Below are 11725 nucleotides of genomic sequence, written 5' to 3'. Positions count from 1 at the left end.
TCAAACTCATTGGACGCCAAGGTCATGTGCATCAGTTTATTCCCCTAGTGTTTACTTTGTTTTGGGCCTCTGTGACCTATGGTAGGCAGAGAACTCAGACTTACCCTACACTTAATTTTTGGCAACTATTTTTATTGAATACTCATAATTTTCTTTCTTTTTAAAATGTAAAAGTGTTTTCTATTTAGTATCATGCAAGGGTGTAAATATTTTATGCTAACTGCCACCTTGAAGATGGAAAAGAAGATGGAAAACTGTAATAAATTTAGATAGCTGGTATGGGACGGATGTTTAATCTATGGCTTGAAACTCTTTTCCAGCTTGTATTGTGTCTGTGACACAAAGTATGACTTTGTGTAATTCTTTAGGGTATTTCCAGGCATTCTGTCAAGATTCGTGCATTGATTAGTCAGCCCTCTTGGCATATTTGGGAGGATATGGGCAGCACACCGTGTAAGAATGGGCAAGCAAGTGCCGTAATACATGTCTGGAACTTCCAAATCTCACAGACATGACAAAATCTGAACCTCTAAAGTAAATACTTCTAGATCCACCAAGCTGAGATTAGCCCTACTTTCAAATTCAAACATAAGAAGATCTTACTGAAAACCAAAGTGGTAGCTAGGAGCTCATGTGTCCTAAATTTAATTCAAACTGAATGTTACTATCAAAGAATGTGATATGGAATCTTGAAACATAACTTTAGATGCAAATTTCATACTGTGATAAGAAATTATTTTGAAGTAATCTCGATGAGACTATATAATAACATTAAAATGTAAAACATAACTGGGAAGTGATATGATTCAATTATAAGAATTAAATAACACGCATTTACCCAATTATGGTAAGAAAGCGTATGCCAGGTTGGTATAAGACCCACTCAAAATCTATTCAATGGAGAGATTTATGCAAATCATTTTCTAAATTTTATACTTTATAGGATTTCTCTATAACTCTTTTGGTGGGTCTTTCTTTTCTCATAGAATGAATGCATTCACCAACATGCAGCCAAACTCTGGGAAATACCAAAAAGGTATAAAACATAGACTCTGCCTCCTGAAGTTTACATTCTTAGGAGATATATGCACAAGAAACATTTGAAGTGACTGTGTGATTGGGTGTTTGAACTGATTCTATAGGACAGGGGTGTCCAAACTTTTTTCAAGGGCCGTATGCAGTAAAATACACAAACAGGCAGGCCACTCACTCAAGGTAAAGTATGTATTGCCTCACCTGGTTTATTTACGTAAACTAAACATATTTTTGGAATTTGCTGCGGGCCAATTAAAAATGGATTGCGGGCTGCAGTTGGCCCGTGGGCCGCTGCAGTGAGCAAGAGATACAACGGAAAATAACACTTTTTTTGTTCAGAGTTTTGTGAGTGGTCATACATTGTGAAGAAAGAGGATGGTTTTAGAGGTGTTGGGACATCAAAAATTCCAGGAGGCAGCTGAACATACACAACTGGTACTCAAGCGAGAGTTCTACCCAGGAGTTAAAGATTTTTTTAAATCTAAACCTACTGAGTTTAAGATGTGTCAATAAGTAATTCCTTTTAGGGCAGAAATATGAAGAAAGAAGAGCAGATTATTAAGACTGCTTTGGGGAATATTTACAGCCTAGGGAAGGAAGAAGGGAACATGAAGAAGGTGGGAAGGGGCTGGGGAAAAATTTAGCAAAATCAGGAAGTTGTCAGGAATAGTACATATCCAACGGGTACTGGACATTTGTGACAATAGCACTCTGAGCGTTGTCACTGTCATTGTAGACAGTCCAATTGTGAAGGCAGATCTTTAATTCTCCTACAACTTACCTCTTTCCCTCACCAAAGCTCTCCATTAGACCACGGCCATATGGTCAAGTATTTCTGCCCGAGAAGTGTCTTTCATTTCTGTGGGGTGAGGGGCAGGAAAAAAAGGGAAGGTGACCAGGAAAAGGCCAATCTGATCTTACAAAGCTATTACCGTCCTAGAAGACCACAGTTTTCCTCATGATGCACTGCTAATAGGCACACCAGAGGAGGGTGAGGGAGAGTAAAGCTTTCCTTTGTCTTTGCTTGTATTATAGAAAAGTTGAGTCCCAAAGAGACTCAGCAAGTTATGAGAGAAAAGTACATCTGTTACTAGTACACTAAGAATGAAGACCCAAGCTTTCTTGACTTTCAGAGTGGTGATCTTTTCATTGAAGCGAAGATAAACAGTGCCAAGTATTAAATATAGAGGGTATATGTAGCCTATCTCATTCCTGAGTCGATGAGAGCCTTGGTTTCTGCCTTCATTGACATTAGTCTTTAGCCTTTCTGGATTCAGGACATAAGGTGACATTTTTATGTTTACTGTATTCTGCATGTTATGAATATGGGAAAACCTTCGTTGACTATTTTGGGCAGCTCCACATTGAAATACTAGATGGCAGTCTAACACTGCATTTGGGTATTTAGACAGCCTGTCTGGGTCTTGAAATGGCATTTTAATGAAAAGTAGATACTTTAAAAACAACTTTAAGAGGAAGCTTTACAGAAATAAATGATGATGTGTATTACATTTTAAACTATTTTCCCCCAAAACCATACTTTTCATTAAACATTACACATACAAATGAATGAGATATTAAAAACTTAAGACTTAGAAAAATAAACAAAGGACATAGATATTTCACAAAGGAAATACATATGTCAACAAACATATGCAAAACACTTAATCTCTAGTAAGAAAGAAGATGAGAGCATTTTTATTACCTCTCAATTTGACAGAATTATTTTAAAATTTTTATCCTGAAGCAAAGTTAGAGATGTGGTCAAAGATTTATGTATAAGCATCTTCCTTGATGTTTTATTTATGATATTCTAAAGATATGCATGCTTAGAAGATGGTGTTTCTTAAAATGGAATATTACGCATTTTTAATTTATAGGACTTACTTAACATTTTAGTTAGCCGCTAACTAAATTATATTAATCACGGCTGATTAATGGAAAAATGTAGACACATAATGTTTAAAAACACAGAGAAGAAGTATAAGTTAACCCTTGTTGGAAGGACAAAGTTTGTGGTACAGTTTTGGGGTCTTCAGGAGAATTGATCAGATCAGATTTCACTAGGTCTTTGCTTAGGTTGACGGTGAAGGAGCAGAGTCATAACCGAATGGACCGCTGGTGGCTCCACTCAGCTGCAGCTGCTTAACTGAATTGCAGGAGTGCCAAGGGATGGCAGTCCCAGTCCTTTCTTAAGACACTTTTCTACAGTCACATGACTGTGAGGCCTTAATGCCACACTCAGGGCTGCCTTCAGCTCTTAGATTTCCCAGTAGCAACTAAGAAGGGAAGAAAAGAATTCAGAAAACAAGGAAGAAACTCAAGTCTCCCTCCGGAGTGATTATAAAAATATCGTCATCTGTAAATTACTTGGTGCATTGACCGATGTATTAATCTGTTTTTAATTCCTTTTTTTTTTTTAGTTTATTGGGGTGACAATTGTTAGTAAAGTTACATAGATTTCAGGTGTACAATTCTGTATTACATCATCTGTATATATCACATTGTGTGTTCACCACTCAGAGTCAGTTCTCTTTCCATCACCATATATTTGACCCCGTTTACCCTCTTCTACAACCTTCCTGCCCCCTTACCCTCTGGTAACCACTAAACTATTGGCTGGGTCAATGAGTTTTTGTTTCTTCATTTGTTTGTCTTGTTGTTTTGTTGTTTTCAGTTCTATATCCTACGTATCAGTGAAATCATGTGGTTCTCGACTTTTTCTATCTGACTTATTTCGTTTAGCATAATAATCTCCCATCCACGTTGTCACAAATGGTCCTATTTCATCTTTTCTTATGGCAGAATAGTATTCCATTGTGTATATATACCATAACTTCTTTATCCATTCATCTATCGAAGGACATTTTGGTTGTTTCCATGTCTTGACCACCGTAAATAAAGTTCCAATGAACATTGAAGCACATATGTCTTTACTAATAAACGTTTTTCAGAGTTTTTTGGTAGATACCCAGGAGAGGGATTTCTAGGTCATATGGTAATTCTGTTCTTAATTTTGAGGAACCTCCACACAACCTTCCATAGTGGCTGCACCAGTCTGCATTCCCACTAATAGTGTGTGAGGGTTTCTTTTTCTCCACAGCCTCTCCAATACTTTTTATTATTTGTCTTGTTGATGCTGTGGCTGGTGTGAGGTGATATCTCATTGTGGTTTTCATTTGCATTTCTCTGATGATTAGTGATGTTGGACATTTTTTCATATGTTTATTGGCCATTTATATGTCTTCTTTGGAGAAATGTCTATTTAGGTCCTCTGCCCATTTTTTAGATTGTTTTGTCATTGTTGTTGAATTATATGAGTTCCTTATATACTTTGGATATTAGCCCCTTATCAGAGGCATTGTTTGCAAAACTCTTCTCCATTCGGTTGGTTGGTTGCCTCTTTATTTTGTCGACGGTTTCTTTTGCTGTGCAGACGCTTTTTAGTTTGATATAGTCCCATCCATTTATTTTAGCTTTTACTTCCCTTGCCTTTGAGGTCAAATTCATAAAATACTCTTTGAACCCAAGATCCATAAAGTTAGTTCCTATGTTTTCTCCTATGCAGTTTATTGTTTCAGGTCTTATGCTTAGGTCTTTGATCCATTTTAAATTAGTTTTGGTACACGGTGACAAATAGCAGTCCAGTTTCATTCTTTTGTACATGGCTATCCAATTCTCCCAGCACTGTTTATTGAAGAGGCTGTCTTTTCTCCATTGTATATTTCTTGCTTCTTTGTCAAAAATTATCTGTCCATATTTATGTGTGTTTTTTTCTGGGTTCTCAATTCTATTCCATTGGTCTATGTGTCTGTTTTTCTGCCAACACCATGCTGTTTTTATTGTTGTTGCCCTGTAGTACAAGCTAAAGTCAGGGAGTGTGATACCTCCAACATTGTCCTTTTTTCTTAGTATTGCTTTGGCTATTCGGGGTCTTTTGTGGTTCCATACAAATCTGATGATTTTTTGTTTTCTTTCTTTCAAAATGCCATTGGGATTTTGATCATTTCTTTCTTAACACATTCTTTCCTATGAAGCATGTTTTTTGTTTGTTTGTTTTTTGTCAATAGTAGAAGATTACAATTGTTTGGTTTGCTGTTGGTCTTATGTAATGACATAGGATAAACAAGAATAAGAAAAAATCAATAGACTTGTCTAGCCCAAGAGGTTGCTTGTTGCCTTTGCTAGAAATAGTTGAATTGAATGTTCAATCGATTCATTCAGTTAATTTATTGATTTAATTGCTCATTGTCTTTATTGTGGAAATAGTAAATACAAATGAAGGAAATCTGTGGCAAAATGGTCTGACACCTTGGCAACGAATATATGTGGACTTATATAGACTCAATCTTGGAATCCAGTACCCACTAAGAATTTTTTAAAGGTCTTAAGTTTTGGATGAACATATTTTAAAAATAAGAGCCACACATGTTCCCAAATTAAAAATATAATCATTATCAAAATTCTGGCCCTTCCATTTCACATGCCTGTAATATAATTCGTTGAAAACCTGGTTGGGAGGTAACTTCTTCCATGGCTATGCTTTCAGCAAGTTTTGTTTATTTATTTAATTTGCTGTGAATAACAGAAAAGCTACATTAAGATACCCGTTAATAGTATTTTTCCAGATCCTGTCCTTTGAAAAGGAAACAGAGTTTGAGATCTCTACATTCTTTCTTAAAATTTTACCACCATTAGGAAAATACACCATTAACCATAAGCAGATTTTTCTGTACCACTGAGATATGTAGGCACATCCTGTTTCCAGGTTTCCAGCCTGTGGGTGAGGTCCTACTCTTTGTGTGAGATGACAATGCTGCTGACCTATTATACTAATTTCCACAGAGACTCATATAATAGCCCATGGGGGAGGGAACAGTGGCAATCGTCCCCAAAAGTCCTCTCATTTCACAGATGAGCCTGCACATTTGAGTGGTGTGCCAGTATAGGTCAAAACCTACTGTAATGAGACTGATGGAACAACAGATTCTATTCCAGTGGAACACAAAGGAAGCTTATAATACTATTCATTATTTTTAAAATTTGCATACTTGAAACAAATGTTTACTCTGCCCCTTATTTGTACAATTAATAAGGTGGAGAGGGTGAGGAGAAAGAAATAGATTTTAGCAAACACAATTTTTGAGAGAATCTGGAACATTGAGGAGGACAGATGTTTGTATTTCTTTTACAATTATATTTCAGTGCAGTTTGAGATAATCTTAGTAAAAATGCTCATGTTATGTAAGGTTTGCAGAATTTCTCTTTTGTTTGTTTGTTTGAATTTACCTACTTATATAATCTTTGTGTCAAGGGCCTGGGTTACCTATTGTTCAGGGTTATTTCTTAGCAATGATTCTGCTGTTTCAGAAACATAGGAGATGAGCTCCATTTGACTTCCTGGTGTCTCAGTAACTTCGGAAGCTGTGGGATCCTGAAGGGACCATTTGGTCCAGCCCTCTCATTTTACAGGTGAAAAAAGCAAAGATGCTAAGTTTGTCCAAGGTCAATGCCAGAGCTGAGACAAGGACGTCGATGTGGGGTGATTTTTCTACTGCAGCACTCTTGCCTTGCAGGTATTTCCTCTTCTCATAACATTTCTCAAATGACCAAATTCATAGCACTTATCACTGACATAATTTTATATGTATATATGGGAATATTTGATCAAATCTATCTTCCCCACTAGACTGTGCACTGCGGTAAATAGCCTAGGGATTTTATCTGCTTTTGCTGACCGCTGGCTCCCTGATGCCTGCATAGTATGCTACACATTGTCGGTGTTCAATAGCTCTTTTTAAAAATGAATGAATGAATGAAGGTGGGTCTAACAGAGTTTTCATTTTGAGGTCAAATTGGATGACACCTTGGGTGTAATAATGAGCTGTCAGAAAGGGCAGGTCAAATAGGTAAATGGAATGAGGGAATACCATCACAGTGTTTTATACAACCTGCCATGAGCAATAAAGCTCTAAAGACATGTTGATCTTAAAACCCACCAAGCCTGAAGTTATTTCTACTTTATTGTAAAAAAGGAAATATTAACTTCATAATATTTTATAATATTTAATAACTTACAATGTTTAGTAATTTACATGCAGTAAAATGTATGACTTAACGTGCACAGTTCAGTAAGTTTTGATAAATATATAGCGCCCCAATTGATTGAGCTACTTCAACCCATATCCACTGCCATTGTCTTAGTCAGCTTGGTGTCATTACTCATTGGTCTTCCTCCTTGCATTTGTGTTTCTTTCTCCTCCAGCAACCAGACTGATTCAATTCTTACAGAAACTGAATTTGAGTCTACTGCTGAAGAGTCTCCAGGGGCTTCCCAGTAACGGAATAAATCCAAATCCTGCACCATAACCCAAAAGGTCTTGTGGCACCTGCCCTCTCCTAGCCTTGACTTACCATTCTTTATCTTGCATTCTGTGCTTCTGCAACACTCGTCTTCCTTCAGTTCCTTGAACTTGCCAAGTTCTTTTTCATTCTAGACTCTTAGATTGAAACACTCTTTTCCACTTCTTATCTTTGGGTCTGTGATAAGTACGTGATGGCCTCCCAAAGATGTCTGTGTCCTAATTCCTGGAAACGGGGACTGTGTCACCCTCCATAGCAAAGGGGACTTTGCAGGTATGAGTAAATTAACGATCTTGAGATGGATGATGATCCTGGATTATCTGGGTGGGCCCCATGAAATCACAATGTGAAAGTAAGTGAAGGAAGGAAGCAGGAGTCTCAGAGTCACAGAAATGTGAGGATGGAAGCAGAGGTGATGAGATTGTTGGCTTTGAAGGTGAAGGGAGCCATGAATAGGGAAGGTGGGAAACCTCTACACGATGGCAAAGATGAGGAATGGTCTTTCCCCTGGAGCCTCCAGAAGGAACGCAACCATACAGTCATCTTGATTTTAACCACATAAAACTCATTTCAGACTTCTGATCTCCAGATAATTAATTGTATTGTCTTATGCCACTAAATGTGGGATTATTTCTCACAGCAGCATAGGAAGCTAATACAAGGCCTCTGACTAAAATGCCATCTTTACAGGGACCCCTTTCCCCAACAACCCTACCTAAAACAGGACCCCTTATTCCTTACTGATCCCTCTCTCACTCTTGTTCCCACCCCATAGTCTCTGCTTCAGTCCCTTGTTTCATTCTTTCATAGTAAAACTCGCCACTGGTAACCTTATTCTTTTTCGTCTTCACTAGACTGTATGCTGTCCGAGGGCAGGGTTAATACCTCATTCACCATTGTAGCTTCAGGAACTAGCACCTGCAACTTCGTAATCATGTGCTTCATACATGTTTATAAATGATCCCGGTCTATGCTGGCCAAAGCAGTAGCCACTAGTTATGTGTTGCTTTGATCACTGACAGTATGGCTATTCCAAACTGAGATGGATTATAAGTGGAAAATACCAGATTTCTAAGTCTTTGTGTGAGAAAAGAATGCAAAATATCTTTATATTTTAAAAATATAAAATCAATATTTAAATATACTAAATATATACATTAATATTTTATCTTAGTTGCCTGTTGAAATGGTGTTATTTTGGACATATTGGTTAAGTAGTATGTTATTTAATTTAATATTAAATTATTAAAATTAGTTTTACCTATTTCTTTTATTAATATGGTTACTAGAACATTTAAAATTATTATACATATGTGGCTTACATTATATTTTTATTGGCCAGTGCTTATTTGGATTGTGAATTTCTTGAAGGGAAAACCCATATATTATTCCTCATCGCATGATCAAATATCATCTGCCTATAGAAGCTTCTCAATATTTGCTGCATGAATTCTTGTTAAATAAAAGTTATTTTATTAAAAATATATATTATTGTACTGATGCATAAAATTGAGCCAATAGGGAAGATTTGTATCCAGCAATTTTTACCAACTGTGTTTGTGGCTCTACATGATATTTTTCACCTGATAGATTGTCTAGTTGCTCTAAAATTAAACACTATTAATATGTGTTGTAAATCAGCAACGGGGAAAAGAGCTAAATAGCAAAGTGTTATGTTAGATATTTTTGTATTATTCAGTACACTGGAATTCTACCTTCAGGGACACAGCTTTTTACAAAGAACACCCACCTTTTTATGAAACATTTAAAGCCATACCTAAGGAAATCCGTTGGGTAGTGCTTCTCAGTCATTGTCCCCAAATTTCTCTGAATGTCTGAAAGAGGGAAAGTGTACTTAGGAGTTGGGAAATGGATGCATTTAGAACCCAGCCTGGGGTCCTGCTTATTCCCAACAGGCTTGGATTTTCTTTAAGATCCACTGTGTTGTCTTAAAATTCATGAGACTATTAGAATCTACTCCATCATTTGTCTGTATTTGTTTTAATACAAAAAATATTGCTCTGTAGTCCAAATCCTCAAGTAAAATAGACACTGCGTGCGTTTGTCTGAGCCTACTTGTCCCTGATGTACTGATACACCCCAGGGCACTGATACTGCTCTTGGAAAACCACAGAACCAGGACTGATGTCCTGAGCCTTGAAGTGTTAGGGAATCCTTATATGGGCGCAGTGACAGCTGGTTCAGCAATGAGCTGATAGAGCTAGTGGGGAGAGGCTGAAGTGGTTCTCCCATTGATGTGAAGGTGGAGGGTGAGGAGAAGCAAGAACAAAACACTGTCAACAACAATACAGAGAGGGCTGTGTTTATTGCCAAAACAGATTGACAGATCAGCCTTGTCTCTAACTGCTCTTTATTGCCTTCTGGCTGCCTTTTGAGACTGTGTGTGTGTGTGTGTGTGTGTGTACATGCACGTGTATGTGCACATGCCTGCGTATATATGCACACACCCTTTAACACAACACTTGGAATCCATTTGCCTATATAAAAGTTGAGGAAAAGGGAAAGACAGAGTGTCATTTTTTTTTTTTAAAGCTGGGGAAAAGGGAAAGACAGAGTGTCATTTTTTTTTTTAAAGCATCCCTTTTTTTTTCTAAATCTATGAAGGGATAGCCTGGCCCATCCTCCTTATTTTGGTTACTGGAAACATGCATACATTATGTTATTTTGTCCTCATTTCAGCCCTGAAAGAGAGAGGTTGGTTATTGTTATTTGATAGATGGACAAACTGAGTCTCAGAGAGGTGACAAAGTTTGCCCATTGTCTATTCAGCTTGTAAATGGCGTTGTCAGTATCAAGAAACTGGCTCCATGCTGTTGTTCCCCAACCCACTTTCCTATTTCACCCGTGGGTTTTGAGGCCTTTCCAAGTTGATTCTACATTTGTTTTAGTGCCTCCTACATCCAAGAGACTATGCTAGACTTAAAAGGATATACAAAGATGAAAAAGACATGCTCCCTGCTGCCTGCCAAGCCAGAAACTTTTTCCCTCCATGACACTCAAAGCAGCATGTAAGAATGACAGGAACTATCAGATTTCTTTCTCAGGGCAATTCGTCCCGAGTAGCCCAAATTTAAACATGCTTATTTAACATTAGCAGATGGCAAATGAGGCAACAATGTCTGCATTAGCAACAAAACAAAAGTAATAAAAAGAATTGGCACTTGGGTAGAAAAGATGAACCACCATCCCTGCAGGTTCTTTGTCTCAATTATTCACTAGAACAAAAAAATAAAATAAAAAAGAAGCACTTCATAAATCAGTCGAAGTTGGTCTCATTCTGCCATCCACAGAAAGAACATAGAATTACTTGCTTTGACTGATAAACGGATGTCTTTGCCAGAGCACTGTCACCGAGGCTTATATAACTTACAGTGCAATTATTACTTATGTCCTAGAAAGGACTTATTTATTTTAGCTTATATCATCTTTTCATTCTTGAAGCGTGTTCTTTATGTATTTGCTTTTGAAAACTGGAGTAGATGCCAGTATAAAAAAGACATTTTTCTATTACTGTAACTGAAATAGAATTTTGAAAGTGAGTGATATGAAACAATGCGTTGATTCTTCACATTTTATCACCAGAGGCAAAGGAAAATAGCAACTGCATTTTTATAAAATTAAGGCTAATCTGAAATTATGGATTTCAAGAAGTGCTAAAATCAGAGTGTGTGGAGTGTTCCAGACCTATATTTGTTAGTCCACACGAGGTTGGTACATTACATTTTGGTTATTAGGATCCAAAGAGGATAGGTATAATTTATCTCCATGAAAAATATACATACATGTACATATATATGTGTATATACTGGGGTGCCAAAAAATGTACACAAGTGGACACTTTGATCAACGTTGCTCAAGCAGTAGTTTGCCGTAATCAGAAGTGTCTGGTCACTGATGGGAACCACTTTGAGCACCTCTTGTAATTACAGAAGTCAAACGTGACTTGGATTCATCTTTTGTTATCAGTATATATTGAGTATTACAATTTTAATATAGTTTTCTTTTCTTAAAATGTGTATACATCTTTTTGGCACCCTCTGTTTATATATACACGCACACACATAAAAGCTTGTTTGAAAAAAGGATTAAAACTCTATCTTAATCCTTTTAAGGAAGGTAAAAATCTGAGCCTCCATCATTTGCTCTGTGTATCCTATAATCTCAATTAATACCTCTGGGGAAGAGAGCTGAAATGCAGCAATAGTATATAATATGATAATTGGGCATACCTCCAAATCATTTTCTAGGATTCCCAAGAGTTTTGGTGAAAGTTGAAAACTAGTCTTCAAACCGTTCATTTTTTCCC

This window comes from Rhinolophus sinicus, chromosome 17, assembly GCF_057876585.1.
Source record: "Rhinolophus sinicus isolate RSI-liver-muscle chromosome 17, RSI-T2T, whole genome shotgun sequence".
Lineage (NCBI taxonomy): Eukaryota > Metazoa > Chordata > Mammalia > Chiroptera > Rhinolophidae > Rhinolophus > Rhinolophus sinicus.
Note: the sequence above shows the minus strand (reverse complement) of the source record.